Source organism: Notamacropus eugenii, chromosome 2 (genome assembly GCF_028372415.1).
Source record: "Notamacropus eugenii isolate mMacEug1 chromosome 2, mMacEug1.pri_v2, whole genome shotgun sequence".
In the NCBI taxonomy this organism is placed as follows: Eukaryota; Metazoa; Chordata; class Mammalia; order Diprotodontia; family Macropodidae; genus Notamacropus; species Notamacropus eugenii.
In genome coordinates, this window is record NC_092873.1 from 24,108,598 (window position 1) to 24,130,794 (window position 22,197).

A 22,197-nucleotide genomic window follows, 5' to 3' on the forward strand; every position below is an offset into this window, starting at 1 on the left:
ATGCACACACATACACATGCATGGAGCAACCACCTCCTATGAAATATCCAGACTGTGAGAGATCATTCAGCCTCCATTTGATCCCTCTACTGACAATGACCTTGCTCTTTCCTCAGTGGTTTCAAGTACTGTGTTTTTTCTGGTCCCCACACAGATGGGTGTAAATGTCTGATTGTTAAAAATTTTTACTATTTGTTTAATCAATTATGTTTATAATTTTCCTTATTTTAAACTATCCCAACATTTCTGCTGTAAATCCCACTTGGTCATTACCTTTGTAGTATACTGTTTTAATCATTTAGCTATAACTTTATCTATATCCATAATTTTCTTCCTCTGTTTTCATTCTTTATGGTTTATGTATCAATATCATATTTGTTTCATAAAAAGACTTTCATAGGCTCCTTCCTTGACTATTATTCCATTTTTTTAATATTATAATTACTTGATCCTCAAATTTTTGATACAATTTTCTTGTAAATCCAACTAGTACTGGAACTTTTTTCTTGGGAATCTCATTTTTGGCCTGTTCAATTTTTTTTCTAAAGTAGATCTATTTAAATATTCTATTTCCTCTTTGGGTAATCTAGGCAATTTATATTTTTGTGAATATTCTTAAATTTCACTTGAAGTGTTAAATTTCTTGGCATGTAATTGTGCAAAATACCTCCTTATCCTCAATTTAATTTCATCTTCATTAGTGGTAGATTCACACTGTTCATTTTAAATACCAGTGATTTGATTTTCTTCTCTCTTCTTAAATCAAATTAACCAATTGCACATGACTGTTATTTTTTATGATAAAATCCTAGTTTATTTATTAATTCATTGTATTTTTCTAATCAATTTTGTCCATCTCCTCTTTAGTTTTTAGGATTTCCAATTTAGTGCTTGATTGAGAATTTTTAGTTTGTTCCCTTTTTCTAGTTCTTTTCATTCCATACTTAACTGCACACCAGAGTCCCAAAGCAAGCATCTGAGGATTTGAACTCAGATCTTCCTGACTCCAGGTCCAATGCTCTGTTCTCTTTGGAGCCCCCTAGATTACTAGAGGCTTCTTTACCTGGAGAGTGAGGTCCACGGTCTGCTGTTCCTCTATTTAATTTATAGAAGTACTTAGACATAAATTTCCTTCTAACTCTTGATTTTTCTGTATCCCATAGGTTCTGGTATGTTGTCTCATTATTCACAATCTTTTAATGAATTTTTAATTGTTTCTATGATTTGTCCTTTAATCCATTCATTCTTTAACATTAGGTTGTTTAACCTCTAACTAGTTTTTAACCTATGTGTCTGTGGTCCCTTATTAAATATTATTTTTATTGCGCAGTGATCTGAAAAGAATACTTTTAATATTTCTGTTTTCTGTTCTCAAATATAAAATGTCATATCCTAACATAAGGACAGTCATTATAACATTATCATAAACTACTACGGGGGGAAAGGTGTATTTCTTCCCATTTCCATTTATTTCTCTCCAGACAGCTATCATGTATAACTTATCTAAAATTTTGTTAACTACTTTCTCATTTATTTTTCATGAAATTGATCAATTACTGAAAGGTGAAAATTACAGTTACCCATTATTATAATACTACTTCGACCTCTCAAATTTTCTTTAAAAAATGTAGATGCATTGTATTTGGGGCGTATAAGCTCAGTATTTTTATTGCTTCATGGTTACTTTTGGTATCTTTTATCAAAATATAATTACCCTGTAATCTCTTTTAATTAGAGCTTTATTAGCCTTACTAATCTTGTCCGAGATCATGATTGCTACCCCTGCCTTTTTTGCACCTGGTGAAGCATAATAAATTCTATGCCAACCTCCATTTTAATTCTGTGTATCTCCCATTTTTAAATGTATTACTTGTAAACAACATATTCTAGAATTCTGATTTTCGGTTCCTTCTACTGTTTTCCATTTTGACTTACCCATCAAATTCAAGTATAATCCTTAATTTTTAAATTAAACATTTAATGAACTTTTAGGTGTTTCTGACTGAAAACACTGGAACTAAATTCAAAATTCGATATAGAAGATTCAGAAGTAATATGAGGAAAAAAAATAGAGACTAATTTAAGGGACCCACTAAGTTAAAATAGTTTACTTCTTAGCTATGACAATGCTATCAGTATTTTTAAGGCTGACATCATTACCAAGGTAGTTGGGAAAAAAGACTGCGGCTGAATTAAGTCTGATGGAGTGAGACTAATAAACAAAATTGGGGAGTAAAAAGTAAAAAAAGAGCAATTGTCTGATACAAATGTGTCATGAAAGGAAGAATTGTTGCAGAGGACACAGATGTGGGGTAAGTATGGTAGTACTGGAACCTTGCTCTCATAGGATATGGGTTAAAAAGGGAAGAAACATCATATATATCTAACAGCGTGCTTTCTAAAAGGCTTGTAAACTTATAAAAAATAAGAGGATGAGGGGACTGAATAAGGGAGGGATTTTTATAAGGGGGTGTAGATTAAAATTTAGGAAGGAAAGGGAGAGAACAAGTGGGGGAATATTTGTGGCATGGGTAGAATGAAGATTAAGAGCTTAATGGGAAAGGATAAGGTAACAGTAGTAAGGTAAAAAGAGGGACTGAGAAGGACAATATAGAGAAAAATAGGATGGAGGGAAATTCACAGATAGGAACTATAACTTTAAATATAAAATAATCTATTTTCATGTCAGTGATGTGTAACATAGAGGAGAGTAAGACGTGAGCTCCACATTTGAAACAAATCCCTTCAGCATTCCTTTGGCAGTTCTGAGAGATGATCAATAAACTTCTGAAGTTACCAGCATTTCATGTGTATTCTTTTGGGTTTCCATTTCCCCAAGTAGGAAGGGAAACACAGGAGCAACAAATATACTTAGTAATCTGTTCCAAAGGAGGAAATTTGATTCAAGGTGAGAGGTCCAAGAGCAGCTAGCAGGAGGATGCTCTCTGACCAAATAGGGGCTGGTAAATTACTCAGGGAAGTGTTTCTGCATAAACAGGGATTCTGGAAAGCAGTTTGGGGAAATTTCTTAAACATTCTTTTAGCACTTTATAATAATGGAAACTAACAAGAACGTTTGGAAATGCCTTTGCATAGCTTGAAAATGGGTCAGTTCCTTAGATCATGCACAGTGTGCTCTATCTTGTACAAATGCAGAACACTGACACCACCAAATGAAAAAGAAATTTCATCATTATATCAGAAGCCAAGAGGATCCACTCAAGGAATCCCTGCCCATCCTCTGAAGAGGAAGATGAAGGTTTTCAGTTCATCAAGCACATCTGGAAGCAGCCTCATGAAGCCTCCAAATGAGTTGTCACAAGATTGGACAGCTTCATCATTTTCTCTAGAATGCAGGTGCTGCTATTTTCCTCATTCAAGACAGGATTAATCTCAGGGGCTTAGAAAAACTGCGCAAACTGCCTAGGGTCACCCATTTAATAAGAGGTAGAGTTTGAATCCAGATTTTCCTGACCTCAAATCCAGGAATCTATTTATTATCCCGGAGTTCCTCTTATAATCCAAGGGAACCAATGCATTGGGATCAAGGCATGTGTAGAAAGAGCAGATTTGCACAAAAATTATGGGATTGTTCCTGGGGCTAAGAAAAGAGTGAGTGAAGTTTCTTATCTACATTATTATCAGGAGATTGACAAAGGAGAAAAGGCAGTATGTGTGACTAGTATTTACTCATTTTTACTTGTCACTCAGTCCCCACATTGTCCACAAAACCATTACTATAGGCCTGCTAGTAAAATGAACCAAAACTTATACCATTTTTGCGGTCATTATATATCTTCTTCTCCTGCCTCTACATACTTTGATCTTCCTCCGTTTCTCACCTTTTCCATGCTTTGCTGAATGCTTTTGTCCTCATTTTTTAATGATTCAGTAGTATTTCTTAGAGAGAGGGAGACACCAGATAACAGACAGAGATGATAATAAAATATACAAAGCAGTTTTGATTACATGAATTTAAACAAGAAATGAGGCACGTAGTAGGCACTTAATAAATGTTTCTTGACAATGCAGAGAAACATGAGAAAACTTAAACTGACGTGAATTTAAATGAAGTGCATGAAGAAATCATGCACATTAACAGCAATAATGCAAATAAAAGGAGAACATAAGAAAGAAATTGAATACAATATTTTTACAATGGACAAGAAACGTAGTCCTAGAATAGAAAATAAACTTCCTACTTTTTTCCAGAGTTGGGGAATTATGTTGTTGCTTTTCATCCATTTTCAGCCATGTCTAACTTTTTGTGACCTCATTTGGATTTTTCTTGGCAGATACTGAAATAGTTTGCCATTTCTTCCCCATATCATTTCACAGATGATGAAACGGAGGCTAACAGGGCTCAGTGACTGAGTCAGGATCACACAGATAAGAAGTGTCTGACGCCAGATTTGAACTCAGGAAGATGAGTCTCCCTGGCTTCAGGCTGAATACTCTATTCACTGCACCTCCTAAGTGTTGAGTAGCTGAGTTGAATTATTTTCTTTTCTTTCCTGATGAAGACTGTCTTTCTGGTTAGGTGAAGGGAAGAGATAGTTTAAAATAAAGATGAAGTGTAAAAAAACCAGAATGTTCGTGAAAATATTTGGGGGAAAACTTAAATGTTATATTACTAGTATAAGAAAAGACAAAAATCACATTTCACAAATGAATTTGGAGTGATTACCAAAAACAGGAAAAGGAAAGGGAGGGAAAGTAACTTAAGTTCCCCTATTTCTCAGTTTCTTCATCTAGAAAAATCAATGTATTGTACTTGATATCCTCTTAGTTCACTTTCAGGTCTATATCTATGTACCTGTGATGCACTGGGGAAAAGCTTCCTTAGGTTAACCCTAGTTCCTTCTCTAAGCTAGAATTTCAGACAAAGCTGGAGCTCAGGAAAAATTACTGGTGACTTAGTCAAGCCTGTTTTATGGAAACATTGGTTGGTAAAATGTTATCTTCAAACAGAGAATATTAGCCAGAGTGGCCATAAAGGTTAGGGATGGGCAGGTCACAAGGCATCAGAGGAAGAGGTGGAGATGAACAGAGTCACTAGAGATGGTTAGATAAGTACCCTGAGGGAACATCATTTAACAGTCCCTGGATTCTGATTGACCAGTGACCTGGCAGGAAATCACAAGATTTTCCACACTTTTGATAAGGCTTGTTCTGTCTCCGAGTCTCATCAGAGTGACCTGATGGCAAACCCATAGTCAGAGGACAGAAGACTATCTCCAGATTAATCAGCCCAGGGAAGTGAAATTTGGTGAGTGATTCTTGACTCTAAACCATTACTATTTGCCTTTTGGAATACAGTATTTAAAGATCTCCACTCATCTTAGTAGTAATTACTAAATCATATTTGATCCTGACTGTGGCTCTTTGGTCTCTGGATTCTTTCTGACTATTTACAGCACATAGTTCTACTGAGGCAGGAAGAGCTCTTTGCTATTGGCTCCTCTCTTCTCTAGAAGCCTGAAACTAAAGGACTCATAAATACATTAAACACATTAACATCCTGTCACATTATAGTCTACGTCAAGTGAACTGGGGAGTGGGAAGGGTAGAATGAATCCCAGCTATGTGGAATTTCAGAAGGACCAACCAGAAAAAGTTTCATTTGTCTTCTAATACTTGATAGTGTCCCTGTTACTCCCAAATTTTCTCTCATCCAGGGAAAACAACCACAATTTTTTCCTATAATCTTGATACATCAACATCCAAGGCCCCTCACCATTCTCATCACCCTCCTGTGTGGCAATGGCAAAGCTCAAGACGTCATTTCTCATATCCTGGATGCGAAGCACTGGACAGACAGGGCAACTCTTCGTTACTAATGTCGCTTTGTTAAAGAGCTATTGTGGGTTTTTTTTTTTTCATCAAAGAGTCAACAACCTCCTTTGTAACATTAGACAAATGACTTAACATCTCTGGAACTCAATGTATTCAACTGTGAAATGGAAATATTCTCTAGAGATTCTCTAAATCTCTTAATTTCTCTAAATTCTCTAAAGGTCTAATTCTCTAAATCAGAATGAAAACTGTTCTCACATCAGAACGTGGTTAAAGAGAGAACAATATATATGTTTAGAAAAGAAGAAAAGTACATATACATATAAATACATATATATGTATATCATGCTTAATTGTAGCCTTCTTGGGGGAGAAAAGAGAAACGAGGAAAAAGTACAATGTAAAAAGTGAAAAGTAGAGAACCAAAGAAAACCTACATGGACGCAAAGAAAAGATGAACAGTTCTGAACACAATGCATAATATTTATTATATAGACTTTCTTGAAATGGAGATTTGTTGGTTCATATTTTGGTTTACATTTATTTACATATTTGTATATTGCTTTATATTGATTGGTTTATAATTAATACGTGGATGAACACAGAAATGTATTTGTCCATATATAAATGAAAAAAGTCTATTGCAGTGAATTAAGTGGTTCAACCCACCCTTAAGTCTGTCCACGAGGGTCAGGCCCTGGTGGATTCCTCTACAGTCTAACGAAAGAGAAGATAGAAATGAAGAATGGATTGGAGTCTCGTTAGGAAAAAGATGAGAGGCAAGTATCATCCTAGTCATCGGCAAGAGGCTGGTTTCAATGCTGCATTAAAACACCATGACAGGAGAAAACATTAAGCATCTACAATGAGTTAATCACTTTGCAAAATTCGATCCTCGGAAGAACGCTATGAGGTAGGTTCTCTCATTAGCCACATTTTGCAGTTGAAGAACCTGAGACAGACAGAGGGTAAGAGCTTTGTCCAGGGCCCCAAACGCAGTAAATGTCTGAGGTTAAATTTGAAATCATTTCTTACTCTAGCCCAGCGCTCTCTGCACTGTGACGCCACCTCGTGGCCTCCGAGAGAGAGAGGGCATGGGAAAGAGGAGGCTTTCACTCCTAAAAAGAGGGAGGGCAGTAAATCTCTGGGACACTCCCTGATGCACTTCTTTGTCTTTATGTTCCCCAGCGCGTCGGAGAGGAGCTTCGTGGAGCTGGTTCCAACCACCATGGCTGTGTCCCCCTCACCTGGGCAGCGGGAAAATGTTTATGACAACACAAGCGTGAGAATTGTAAGTGAGAGTTCAGGTTTTGGTTATCAAAGAGAATTTTATATAAGTTAGTGGATGACGATACCCTCTCTGGTCCTTTAACTGGTCGAGCTGGTGGGCAACAGCATGGTCCTGTGGCTCCTGAACTTCCGCAGCCAGAGGAATCCCTTCTCAATCTACATCCTCAACTTGACCTGGGCGGGTCTCCTCTTCCTTTGTTGTTACTTTCTGATCTTGATAGAGGAACTGATTAGACTTCGGCATTATTCTATCATGTGCGATGTATCAGTTTACCTCGCAAACGCGTTCTGCAACCTGGGTCTCAGCCTGCTCTCTGTAATCAACATAGAGCGCTGTCTAGCCGTGCTCTTCCCCAGCTACATGACCGCCCCAAGAACACATCTGCAGCTGTGTGCGTTGTCCTCTGGGCTTTGACATGACAGTTCTGGGGAGCAGACGTTTTCCTTTTTATTTCTGTTGGGAACTGGGATTTCTGTGAAGCATTGTGGAGATTTCCAGTCGTGTGGTTAGTCCACTTCACCCCAGCGATGTGCGTGTTCAGCCTGACTCTGCTGCTGAGGGTCCACTGCAGCTCCTGGGGCCGGCAGCCCCCCAGGCTCTATCTACTCTTCCATCTCATGGTCCTCGCGTTCTTGCTCTGTGGCTTGCCCAGAGCAATCCAAGAGGCTATATTGAGGTTTCCCCTATATCGCTTACATCGCTCAGATTACCTTACATTGCCTTACATGAGCTGTTGTGTCCTTAAGCTCCTGGCCTGCCTGAAAAGCAGTGCATGCCCATTTATTTACTTCTTCCTGGGCAGACAAGGGCATGGAAGAGGGAGGGAGACGCTCAGGGTGGTCCTCCAGAGGGCGATCACTGACGAGCAGGAATTGGAGACTGAGAAAAGGGACTCCCACCTCACCAACACCCAGGAGACGTCATTCTAATGCTAAGAAGATGATACTGGCTATGAAATGAGCTCTCTCACACAATTGCAGCCCTCCTCCCACCTCCCTGGGTAGGGAGCCAGAATTACCTTGTGTCTTCTATTTGTGCCTAGCTTTTCAACTCTTCTCAGTGAATGAGTTTTTATTAGGTGCCTAATGTATGCCAGACAGTATTCTAAGAGCTGTGCATATCTCATTGAATTCCCACAATATTCTTGGCAACTACTTGCTGCAATGGTTCCCTTTTTACAGAAGAAGAAACTGAGGCAGGCAAAGATTCACTGACTGACCCTGGGTTCCAAAGTTAGTAAATGACTCAGACTGGATTTGAGCTCAGGTATTTCTAACTTCAGCCTCAATGCCCTGTGCACTCTGGAGTTCGCAGATGGCTGGAAGCTTCAGCATATAATTCACTTGGTTGGGGCAAGGGCTTCCTGTGTCACCAACCCAGAGGAGGGTCAGACCAACAGATGATGAATGTCCCTGTTCTGGAGAGTAGAGGAAAGACACCGTATAAGACACCCTGTCTCCCTGTTCTTTGTCAATGTCTTTGTCAATCCATGTAAAAGAAAACATAGAATCAGGAACCTATTCCTCACGATTCTACATGACATGATCCACCACCTTGTCTGAATCTCTCAAGCTTAACCCACAAGCTTTACTCAGGCTTCCTCCCCCTCCTCCAATCAGGAATAGTGAAGTCTTCATCTCAGCAACATTCCTCCCTCTGTTTCGCAGTTCTACTCCATTCCTTTCCCTCGTGCCACTGGGACCATATGAACTGAGATAATATTTCAGTTCATTCATAGATCAAGTCTGGGGCTTAACATCCTCTCTTCTTTTCATTCTGTTTCTCCAGAATTTCCGTGTTTCTCTTTCTCTGTAACTCTTTCTATTTCAATATCCCTTTCACACTGCATGACGTAGTTCTTGATGACTTCTCTGTGTGGGAAAATGTATTTTCAATTTATTATATGATGGGGGACAACCTATTGAGGATGAGGCAGGGAGGGGACACAACATGTAACAATCAGAGACATATCACACACAACACACATACAGCTCTAACATGATGTGCATACTCAGCACACACACACAGAGACACAAATACATACGCACACACACATATACACACACAGACACCACTGATTCACAATCTGCTCTGGAATATACCAACTCTGACCAATAACCTATCCTCGTTTTGAATCCTTCAGTAACAAACTCTTCTCTCTCCTCAGGTTTTTTAGGTCCCACATTTTACCTAGTTCAGTCACAAAATGATAACAGGGAATCTTCAACTCCTCTTGTCATTACTGAAGCAGTCAGCTTGCTTATGAGCATTAAATTGTCACCAAGGCAGGGAGTGTCATGGGCTGCCCATGGTACCTAACTTTCCTTACTCATGTCATCTTAATCCCGAATGCTGATTGACTCTGCCCTCATCTGCTCCCATAGGTGGTGATATGATTGACACATTCCCGGGTATAACCAAGCCCCCAACACTGGAAACTCAAAGAATATAAGACTGTTCCCCAAAGTTGGAAACAGGGAAGGGAATGAGTGTTCATAGAGTGTTCACAATGTGCCAGGCACTGTCCTAAGGATCTTAGAGATGGGACAACATTAAATGATCACAACAACCTTGTTAGGTCAGGACGATTATTGGTCATATTTTGTAATTGAAGAAACTGAGGCAAGTAGAATTTAAGGGTCTTCCCCAGGGTCAGAGAATTATTAATGGTCATACGTCAGAGCTGAAGTCTTTCTGACTGCAGGCATAACAGTCTGCACATTTCAGCTAGTACCTAACACTTCACACTTGTGGTCATTATTATAGGTATTTCCTTTATCAAAGGTTCCTCACTAGTCCACGGAATAAGAGGACATTTTCATCACTGAATCAAAGATTAAGTCCAGGACCATATTTGATTCTGCACTATTCGGAAGCACAACACTTCTTCGTCATTTAGACTAGACTCGCAGGCTTGTGCTGATAATATATGTAAAATAATTACCACAGAGGTTATCACATAGTTCACCTTAGATAAATTTGTCTTCTTCACCCTATCTCCAACTTCAAGGAAAATTAAGAAATCATGACGTTCTTCTGGGACATGTGAGGGTACTTATCATTGAATTTGTGATTTTATTCATCTTGTACAGAGGCCTGGCTTTTCTATCTTTCTCACTTTCTCTCCATCTCACCCCCTCTCCAAGAACATGCGAAGTCGTTGTCCTCCTGTACGAACAGCTTCTTCTGGACTTAGGACAATGTCAGGTGAAGTTCATTCTAATGTTTCCATAAGTAATTAAAGATTTCTATCCTTAAGCATTATATTTGTATTGCAGAGATGTGATTTTTAGTCACTATTGGATTGTGGACCTCATGGCAGTCCTGATACTCTGGGTGTGGTGCAGTTCTTACTAGAGTAGAATATTAGACCTGGAATTAACACTTCTCTAATTTTGATGCCTAAAGGGCATTCAAACTACAAACACCCTTTGATTTAGCAATACCACTACAAGTTCTGTATCCCAAAGAGATATTTAAAAAGAGAAAAGGACCCATATGTACAAAAGTAGTTATACCAGCTCTTTTTGTGGTGGCCAAGAAATGTATATCGAAGGATCCCTATGAGATGGGGAGGAACCCAAAAGCCTGTGTATATGAATGCAATGCAATACTATCATATTATAAGAAATGCATGAAACAAAGTTTCGCAAACACCTGGGAACCCTTACATGAACAAATGCAAAGTGAAATAAGCAGAACCAGGGAAACACTGTATAGAAAAACAGTAACATAATAAGATGATCCTCTATGATTGACTTCAATTTTCTGGGCACTTCAGTGATCCAAGACAAGTCAAAAAGAGTTCCCTTGGAAAACACTGTACACATCCAATAAAACGAGCTGATGCAGTCTGAATGCATATTGAAACTTGCCATTATCAATTTGTTTTTTCATCCTATTTTCCTTTCATTGTTTTTCTTCTTTACAACATGACAAATAGAGAATTCTGATTTTCATAATTGCATATGTACAACCTATATGAAAATGCTTAGTATTTTAGCGGGGGAAGGTGGGGGGAAATTTGGAATTCAAAATTGTATATATAAGGAAAATGTTAAGAACTGCCTTTTTATAATTGAAATTTATCATTGAAAGTTTTTATAATTGAAAAATAAAATAATTTAAAAGAAATATATTGATAAAGGAGAGAATTTAAATGATTCCCTAGTTCCTGTTTTCTGATAGCCCTCATTCAAGCTTTCAAGGTGTCTCTCTCTGTCTCCCTGTCTCCCTCTCTGTCTCTGTCTCTGTCTCTGTCTCTCTGTCTCTCTGTCTCTCTGTCTCTCTGTCTCTCTGTCTCTCTCTCTCTGTCTCTCTCTGTCTCTCTCTGTCTCTCTGTCTCTGTCTCTCTCTCTCTCTCTCTCTCTGTCTCTCTCTCTCTCTCTCTCTCTCCTCTCTTTCTATCTTTTTCTATATCTCTCCTAACTTCCTCCCTCCATCCCTCTGCGTTTTGTATACACACTCCATTTTACTCAGAAACCAACAAAAATGGTAATGTCATTTTTGAAACTGACAAAAAATTTCAGGCAATGAATCGCTGCCCATGCTCAGAAGGGAAGAGGTAAAGACCCTCCCTCAATCACACACATCTAAAAGCAGCTTTATTCAATTTTTGCTTGAGGTGGCTCAAGAACGGACAGGACCCTCACACCACCTAGATTGTAAGCACTTCTATTTCCCCCATTTGAGACATATTGAAGCTCAGAGAGGTGGAAAGAAGCTACATTAATTGTCCAGCATGACAGTAAGTGTCAGAATTGGAACCCAGATTTTCCCCCTTTCAATTCCAGGCATCTAATCACTATACCACGGTCCTTCACATAACCCAAAAGAATTTAGGCATTGAGCCTGAAGCATGTGCAGACAGAACAAGTTTGCACTAAATTGATAGGATTGTTCCTGGGGCAAACAAAACATTGAGATTTATAATCTGCACTGATGTTGGGAAGTGATAAAGAGCAAAGACAGTACAAGGTAAATGCACTTCCTTGCATGCCTCTAGCATGTAAGATAATTTTCAGCATTCTTACTCTCCATTTCCCATTTTCCCAGGGCATTCATCTTTTGAATAACCATTTTTAAAAATATTGCAAAATCATTGATTTCCTTCTACACCCCCTTTATATCTAGTATCCTTCTCACTGCCCATTTAAGGGTAAGGTTCTTAGAAGATACATGTGTCACCTTGATATACAGAAAGATAAACAGTTTAATCATACTGAGTGCCTATGGTGTCCTATTTCAGGTTTATTTTTTACACTGCACTTGAATCTTATATTTAAATAGGGAAATTTTCTATTCAGCACTGATCTTTTTTTTTTAAATTAGGAATGCTTGAAACTTGTCTATTTAATCAAATACTTTTTTTCACTTGAAGGATCATACTGAGTTTGCTGGGTCAGTTATTCTTGATGTAAAATCAGATCTTCATGATTCCAGAATATCAGATTCCAAGGCTTCTTCTCCTTTAATATAGTCTCTGTTATATCTTGTGAGATCCTCACTGTGGCTCCATGAGATTGGAATTGTTTCCTTCTGGATGCTTGAACTATTTTCTCTTTGACCTGGGAGTTCTAGAATAAAATACTCCTGGGATTTTTCATTTTTTTATTTCTTTTAGGTAAAGAAACAAAAGCAACAGAAAAAATTATGAAAAAAACAACTACTTGTCCTTTGTTTGGGAGAGGGTCAATGTCATCGTGGGGCTCATACTTCAATTAGATTTTAGTGATTGTAGATTTTTTAGATTTTAATTTGACTCTTAGTTTCCAGTGTATTAGTACAGTTTTTCTTGATAATTCCTTGAAATGTTATGTCTAGGCTCTTTTTATACTGCCTTTCAGGTAAACCAACAATTCTTCAATGGGGTTTTCTGGATATATTTTCCAGATCATTTGTTTTTTAAGGCATTATTCTACTTTTTTATATATGTTTCAGTTCAGGAGTTTGATCCCTCTTTTACTAAATTGTTAATTACCTTGGACTTTGTGGACTCTTCAGCGACAACTAGATCCTTTATTGTGATGACTTGCTCTTCAGTCAACTCGCTCCTGTGGCTCATAGAAGCTGTGGCATGTGCAGTGGTCAAATTCCAGTAAAGCAATCTTAGCAGATAACCTAAACCAGGTCAAGTGTAACCAACACACCTCAAACCCACTAGTCAGGTAGGTGGATATCTGTCTCAAGAATGTGAAAACTGCCCCCAGTGCAATGAGTGAATTAGGAAAATTTGTTTCAATGTCCAAGAAGATAGATGATGAAGGAAGTGCTGTGTAGTGCTTAAATCTTGGTCAAACATCAACGATTCCAATACGATTTCCTGCTTCTGGGACTACTGTCAGTCATCTTGACTTTTATCTTGCCATTGGACTGCAATGATTCCAGAAAAGAAAGTGAACCGAAAGATTTTGTGCACCTCTCCTTTACTTAAGTCTAATTCACACATGAATCAAGACATCAATCCATGAGATCACTGGCCCTCTTTAAAACGAGGAACAAGCAATTGTCGTTTCATAATTTCTTTGGTGGCTATCAATTATTTCACTATTGTTATCTAACTTTATTGCTTGATTTTGAACAGCACTTTTTACCTCTTCCAGGAATTCTCCTTGGCCTTTGTGTAAAATTCATTTTTTTTTTTTTGAGGCTTTCGTTGTATCCGTTTTGACTTCATTGTCTTCCTCTGAGTTTGGGTTTTTACTTTACTTGGTGACCATAGTAGCCATTTATGGTCAGTTTTTAAATTGTTTTGTATATTCCTCACCCTTTAGTATATTTTGAAATCTACTTGTTTGAAGTGAACACTGGTACTTCTGGTGCAAGGATTACTGAGCCCTCTTTAGGGTTGCTTACCATTTTTTGATATTCATTTGATTCGCTGAACTTTCACCTGTGACTCCAAAAGGCTGAACAATGCGAAACAGCCACAATCCAGTGAAATATTTTGACAGATACGCTAAACCAAGTTGAAGGCAATCAAGATGGCTCAAATTCATTAGTGAGGTAAGGGGATATCTACCCCAAGCATGTAGATGACAGCGTTATCTTCCAACAGCTATGAAAGTGGGTGAAGTAAATGCTGTGAAGCACTTAGAGATTGGTTAGACACCAAAGATGCTCTGGTCACCCGTTATATTCATATCCACTACCAGTCGTCCTGACTTTTTTTTTTACCGCTGAATTCTGATTACTCTGGAAGAGAATTTGAGACCAATGACTTTCACACAACTCTGCCTCACTCATACGCAATTGATGCGCAACTCAAAAGATATTCTCACTTTTTTTCCGATTTTCATCAATCTCAAACTTCTGTGGTGACAGTCAACTGATAAAACAGCACTTGTAAGTACATATGGTCCCAGGATATAGGGTCATCTTCTCTTTGGATTGGAACAGAGGCCCATAGTAGAGACCCATGTTTCATGCCATCTTCTAGGCACTCAGTAGGGTCTTCCCTTATCTGACCCCAGCTTATATTCAAAGTCAGGACCTCAAAGAAAGCAGGTGGCTCAAGGAAAGAGCCTGATCACAACATAGGTCTGGGTTGTGTAACATGTGGTCAAGGCCCTTAACATGTTATCAAGTGTGGCCATATGGGGTAATAATGGGCAAATCAGAAGGCATCATAGAAAGAAGGACATGAACAAAATCATGAATAGATGTTGAGATAATTCCCCTGATGGAGTCACTTTTTAATACTTATGGGCTCTGATTGGACAGTCCTACTACACCAGAAACCACAAGAATATTTTTAAACTCTTTATGCCACTTGCTGTCACCTGACTTTTGAATCAGAAGTTCTCAAAGGTAGATCCAGGTCCAGAAAATAGAGCATCATATCCAGGTCAGTCTCCCCATGGATATACCTTCTCTTCAGGGCACATCTGTTCCCTCTCCACTGAATGAAGTGGGGTAGAGGGGAAGAGGAGGGTTACATTGCAACCTTTGGAGATTGTGGTAACAATGCCATAAGGCTGGGTTCTCTACATTTGTGGAAACATTTTTAAGGGAATCATTGATAGAGCAGTAAATGCTTGTTATTCTGTCCCCATTCCCTTATCCCTTTACATTGGTTTGTTTATATTTGCTGTTTCAACTGTCCCTTCATTCTCTCTAACTGTACCCATATAGGAGAAGACAATCTAATTTTAAAAGGGAATGGGTGAAAGAGTTCCTCTCAGCTCTACTGAGAAAGGGCATAAGCTGAAATAAGGGGGCATTGCACGGGTATCAGAAGAGATTTCAGGGGGTGTAGACAAAATAAATGTCTACTTCTTCTCTCCTTTACAAATTGCAGGAATCACGATTTTTCTGTTACCATTCTGACTCTGTTCTTAGAATTATAATGTCTCGGAGTTAGCAGGGCAATCAGTAAAACTGCCAAGTAATGAAAAAATCCCTTTTACGACCTCCAAATACTCCAGCTATCTCTTTTTCCTCCCTCATTTCATGGAAGGGAGGATGTTAATCATTAATTACAAGGCTAGTGTCCCTGCGTCATAGAAGAGAAGTTGGAAAAGACTTCAGGGAAGGTGGATGCTTCTCAGTCCACTTTGACCCTTTGTCTAGTAATAAATGTGTGTAATTCAAGGTTATTGATAGGGATTCCATTGTCACTCTAAAGCTTACTTCTGTGTTCTACAAGAGCTTATGCTCCAGTATTTAAAGGGCTGTCAGTTGGAAGAGGGATTAATCTTGCTCTTCTTGACCCTAGAAGGTAGAACAAAGGGGAATGACTAGAATTTACTAAAATTGTGGCTTGTTGTCAGGAAACACTTGCCAACAATGTCTCTGGTGCAGTGGGAAGCTTGCTCTGCAACATGGTGGATTCCCCCTCATCACTTACCTTCAAGTGACTCTCAGTTTTCCACCTGTTGGAAATGTGTTCAAAGGGATTTATTTACATTTGTGAGTTATACTAGGTGCTTTCAATGCCTTTTATAAAAATATGGCTCCAATTTTCTGAAATTGAGAGATGAAGTGATTTTCATTTTTAATGTTTGCTGAGACTGTATTATTTCCAAGATAGACTATCATCTATATAGTCACACAAAAGAACTTTTGGGAGCAACATTCTTTCCACACCTCTGTCTACTTGAACTATCTTGTGAATAGTTTTCTTCCACAATTGCCTTCTTGAACATTTTAATTAAGTTAGATTGTACTTGATTTTCTTCTGTTCATTTTTTATTTCCTGATTCTCAGTGTTGCTTGGTTTGGTGATTGTATCATTGTATTTACTGAACATCTGGAAAAGGAAGCAGTGATCTCAAAGAGCCAACTTGACTTTTTCATAGTCATTGCAGACTCATTGTGTTTCTTTTAGGGAAAATTAATAGACTGGCTTGCAGTCTCAGATAGGTCAAGGATGCAGTACTCCATCTGTCCCAACCTGAACCTGAACAAGAATCCTGTTCACAGTCACACATAACAGGAAGTGAGACAGACTACCCAAATATCCCCAATAAGGGAGACCACCTGCAGTAATCCAGTTCACTACGGATGGTTTCAATTTGGAGGAGGTTCCACCCCTCTCCACATCTCTCAGTAGGCTGCTCCTATTGCTCCTCCTTCCAACTCTAGATCAAAGTACTACCAATATAATACCTGCCTACCTAAAAACCCTTCATATACTGGAAGACAGATATCCTGTGATTCCTTACCCGTCATTTCTACAAAGATGTCATGGGTTCAGTAGAAGTTATTACTCAGTATTTAGCAAAGCATTGTCCTAAACATTTGTCTCCCATCTTGCCTATATAAAAGAAAGATGAGTGAGAAAGATGACATGATGTTGAGGCAGTTAAGTGGTGCAGGGAATAAAATACTCTGTCGCAAATAAGGCAAGAGATGAGTTTAAATCCATTCTCAGACACAGTAACTTGGTGATCTCACAAACCTGCTTTCCTCAGTTTCCTCATTGTAAAGAGGAATAGTAATAGAAATTATTACCCAAGTTTGTTTCAAGGATCAATTAAGATAATGGTAAAAGCCCAGAATGTAGTAAATGTAAAATAAATGTTAGCTATTCGCTCCTTTTTTACCTGTGAAATTGAAAAACTCTTTAAATTTCTTTTCATGCAGAAAGTTTCAACGTTGAAAGTGGCAAAAAAGTGTATTTCTGTTTAAGGATATTTTTATATTAATTCTAAAAGCAGATAAACACCAAGGACATTGCCTAAGCCATAGAAGGCATGTAATACATGATGATGGATTACTCAGCACTCTTTATAGATGAACCTTTTGATACCACAAAGGAAAAGGAAAAGAGCTATCTCTAAATTGTTTTTAAAAGACTGATAACATATGAGAGTCAAGACACAATTTTATGACAGTATGTGGGCAGTTTACGGCAGAAAAATGAGTAGTAATCTAAATTTGAATTGTATACGCACATATACATATGTATTTATATAAATATATATAAACTTGGGGGAAAATTCGCCTTCATTTATTGAGAATATTATATTGGCTTTGCTGTAAAGAGGGGAGGATAATATTTTAGTTATTACACACTGGAGAATTAGGTATATAAACATATTTTTAAAGACCCTAAAGTTACTATAGCACATTGGAGACTGCAAACTGGGGAAACTATATGGTAATTCAGGTCATCTGCACAGACATATTTCAAGATTAAAGAGGATAAAACTGAAAACAATGAGAAATCTCTTCATGATTTTGAGATACAGGATTTCCCAAAGACTATTGACTACACAGTGGATGTATGGAGTTGCAGCTGTTTAAAAGAAGGTGAGTCACTGAAAGTCCCAAGAGTCTACTTTAAGTAATTGAAGTATGAGACCTTGGGAGAAGATAACCTAGTAGAAAAATCAGGGATTAGGAGAGCAAAACCTGCTCTGTGGGAGGTCTAGGCTTTAGGAACTAGGAGCTAGGAGAAGGCGTCAACTGAGTGACTTCTGATGGGTGGAAGAGAACATAGATTTCACTAAGCAAGAGCTTCAGTGAGAGCTAGTTCAGGTCAGTCACCTAGAATTCAGAGGAGGGAAGTTTTTCATCCAAGTCTGTTGCTCTCAGCTGCCACCTCTGTGTTGAGGAGAAAAAGAAGAAGGGTCTTTGGAGCAGATTTCTAATTCTGGTGAGGAAGACTGGTTGTGTCTGCCTGGGTCAGAGGTCACCTGTATTTTATAGCTTGCTCCATTCGGATTGAGCAACAGAGTTTACATTTTAATGAGGGAGACAAACCATATATGAGTGATCACTAAGAGGGATAGTTTGAAAAAGTTACTGGGAAGGCAGGTACCATCTGTAGAAACCCAGAACTTTACAGGACTCTCCATTCTCCTGCCCTGACAACTGCTAGAACTCCACCTCTTCTGTGCCATCTTTCCAGTGACACACAGATACCTGAAGCCCTGGGACAACAAACCTGATGAGGTTCACCTGTGGACAATGAAAATGAGCACATACTGACTCCCCAACAGTAGAACGCAACCAAATGGTTATATCCAAACTCGGAGGGTTTGAGACTTACACCTTTTGAGATGAAATGAAATGTCTTTAATCGTCTCTGCAGCTCTTAAGCTCTCATTTGACTTAATTTGCCTCTGTACAATCATCTGTTCGCAATATAATGCAACAATGCAATGTGTGACAGTTTCACAATCAGACAATCACTTTTAAGTCTTTATATCATACTTTTGTGTATTAAATATAACTGTTAATTAGGGCTAGGTAAGAGAACGGGGAGAGATGTTAGTTCAAAAAGGCCAAGGTCTCCCATTGCATATGGGGCCATTTCCAGTCACCCTAATTTATATCTGGCCCCTAAACTCAGCTGACTCTGGAGAGAAAATGAGACTGGTGACTTCGCATAGCCCTCCTTCACTTAAATGCAATTCACTGGCATGTTGACATCACCTTTCTGATGCCGTGGTCTTATTTGAGAAAGAACAACAAACTACAATTATTAACAAAAAAGAAATCATAGCACTAATATGCTAAAATAGATTAATAAAATCTAAAATAGGCGACAATCAATATATGAACCTGGGTCATTCTATCCCACCATTGCATTGCAAGTTTTCACTGTTTCCGTTGTTCCCATGGAAAGAGAAGAGAGATATTTATAAGGGCCGGGCTGGGAAATGTAAGAGGTAGGAAAATCCCTTTGTTTTAGGTACCTTGGAACTAAATGAACAAATTCCTCGATGTTTAACATACTTCTAGTCCACCATAGCAGTCCCTTCCCAATGATTCTGAACCACACTTTGCCATTTATCAAATGCCATCCTCTGACTGCCTTCATGTCCATGTCTTTCTTCTCACACACATACATATTTGTGAATATATATGTATATAAAGCATTTATGTGTATCTCTATAAACACGCATATTCTCTCATTTTACTGGGTGTTTCTATTTGTTTCTGTCTGTACACTCCTGTGTCCTTGAAGAGGATGATTGCTAATACTTTCTGTGACCCTAAAAGGTTTTGCTTATATTTAAACATATTTTTTAAAGTCTCCCTTCATGATGGAGAGTAGTATTATTGAGAGTAGTTAGATGATTTCAAAACTGATTGAATTGTCAGGTAAAAATTTAATCATGAATCTTTTGACATCAACTTGATTGGAAGACTCCAATGTAGCACACTAGGGATGGCTTTATCATTTTTATCAACAAAATTAAACAAAGGCATAATTCACATTCAAAAATGCAAGTGACAAAAAGGAGGGAGGGGTAAAGATAGAAAATATTTTAGAGTTAACAAGATCTAGAACAATCTAGAAAGACTACAAACTGAGGTGGGGAGGAGTAGAATAGGAGACCTGGACTTCAAAACACTGAACCCTCGGAGAGACTGACTCAGATCCTTCTCCTGTCCTTTAATGTGGACATAGAAGGCATTTTGTGGCATTGTCTGTTTGTCCTACCCGAGGTTCTGAGAGGGATCCCACACATTGTCTGCAGGCCTGACTCGGGACAATGAGCAGGGAGGCAGGAGAAAGAGGAAATTCGGACAATAAAGCAATGGTTTAGGAGACCCTTAAAAGCCTCACGTTGTGTCCAGGGGGTATTTGAATCCTTTGTTTAAACCTCAAGAGTATTCAAGGAGCCTGAGCTTGGAGTGAACTCATGGCCCCTGTGGGCCCTCTGTCCCATGTTTGCAGTTCTGTGTGTCTGAGAAAGTCTAGAATATCAAGTAGAGACTGGAGAGAGGTAGATCGGAGAAAAATAGGCATTTGTTGGGGGATCATTCTTTCTAGGAGTCAAGCCACCCTGGAAAAGAAAAAAGGCAGAATTTTCCCACAGAGGTTCTCCTTAATTTGCACATTGGACATCCCCTTACTCTACCTAAATGGAACAAAGAAGCAAAGGTCTCATATTACTACATGTTTTCATATGCTGAATTGACTCTAACTTCACGTTAGTGACTTTTCCCATCCATGTTTGAAAAACAATCCCCTCTTTAAGACACATGGTAAGTGAACATCTAACTATGGCCAAGGAAACTCTGATTCAACATTTCCAGTCGTTTCTTAACCTGTTCTACAATTTTCCATCTCCATTCTCACTTTTGCCATAGATTTCCCTATTCAATGGAATGTATTTCTGTACCCCATTGTGCACCTTTCTGCATGTGTTTATGTTATGTTCTACTTTGATCAGTTCAGGAAAGAGTGAGGCTCAAGAGTCTGCCATTCCCCACCTTTACCTATGCCTTCTTTTTCTACATATCTACTTTCATATACTGATTTTTTGAGAAAATTGCCAATTTATTTCCTTTTGCTCCTCCTCCATCCACCCAGTGTATTCCTTTTCCCTTCCCTTTTCTTTCTTTCCTTGGGGTCACCAAGAAAAAAATAAAAGACTTTCCAGTCTTTTTTCTTATTAGACTCCCTCCAAGTCCACTGATGATGATCACTTTCAGAAGGTACACGTGTACCATCTGTACATAGCAGAACGCAAGCAGCTAAGTTTTGTTTGCTTTTTATCATTATTCATTTCTGTTTGTTCACCTTTTGATGTTTCTCTTAATTTCTGAGTTTGAACTTCAGTGTTTCTATATAATCTTGATCTTTTCATCAGGACTTCCTGGAAGTCCTCTATTTAATTAAATGTTTCCTTTTCACCTGCAGGATTACATTCATTTTTGCATTATAAGTTCGTTATGACTATAAGCATTTACCATTTGCTTTCTGTCATATCTTATTACAAGTTCTCTGCTCCTAAATAAGATGTGATCCTGATTGTGGCTCCTCGCTGCTTGAATTCTTTCTTTCTTTCTTTTTTTGCAGTGATCTTCCACCCACCCCCTTTGACTGGGAAACCTTGGATTTTGGCCATAATGTTCCCAGAATTTTTCATTTGGAAGTTTCTCTCCTGAGGGAACCAACACATTTTTTCAACTTCCACTTTGTTCTAAGTTCTGGTCCTAGACAATTCAGCAATTTCATTTTAAGATTTCTTTTTCTAATTTTTCATATTACTGATATTTTGATATTATTCCTTAAGTATTTCCCAGTTACATGTAAAAATATTTTCAACCTGGGCCCTAGCAGTGAGGAGCAGTCTTGCTTTGAATCTTTAACCTCACCCTACTGACAGAGAATGCCAATCTGCTTATTCCCAGTCTCTCCTCCCAAGCCTCTGGTTTAGTCTGAGTGCTCACCACATCTCCTTGATTTATGTCCTCTCAGTCTGAAGAAATACCCTGGTTCTGTCTTCCTCATCTGTCCCTAAAGGGTAGCATTTGTCAATACAGATGCAGTAGAAGACGAAAGAGAAAAACAAAACAACCTGATACCTGCAGTTGGTCTGGTTCTGCGCCAGTTTTGTATAAAGTGATCACCTGCTACTGCAGGCTCCTCCCCTCTGCCCACCCACATTAAAATATGACTTGCTGCAAGTAGGGACAACTTCATTTTCTTTGCGCTCTCAACGCCAAACCTGGGGCAAAAAATGATTTTCCTCTCTGTGCCCTACACACACTAGTGTCTATTGAAGTTTTGCACAGCAAAGCAATGAAGAGATCTTTACATTTCCTTCCCTCCTTTCCAGAGGCGGGTGATGAAGAGTGTGGAATAATGTGCATACTGCTGGATTTGGTTAATATGATGGCTAGCTGCACTGAAATATTTTTCT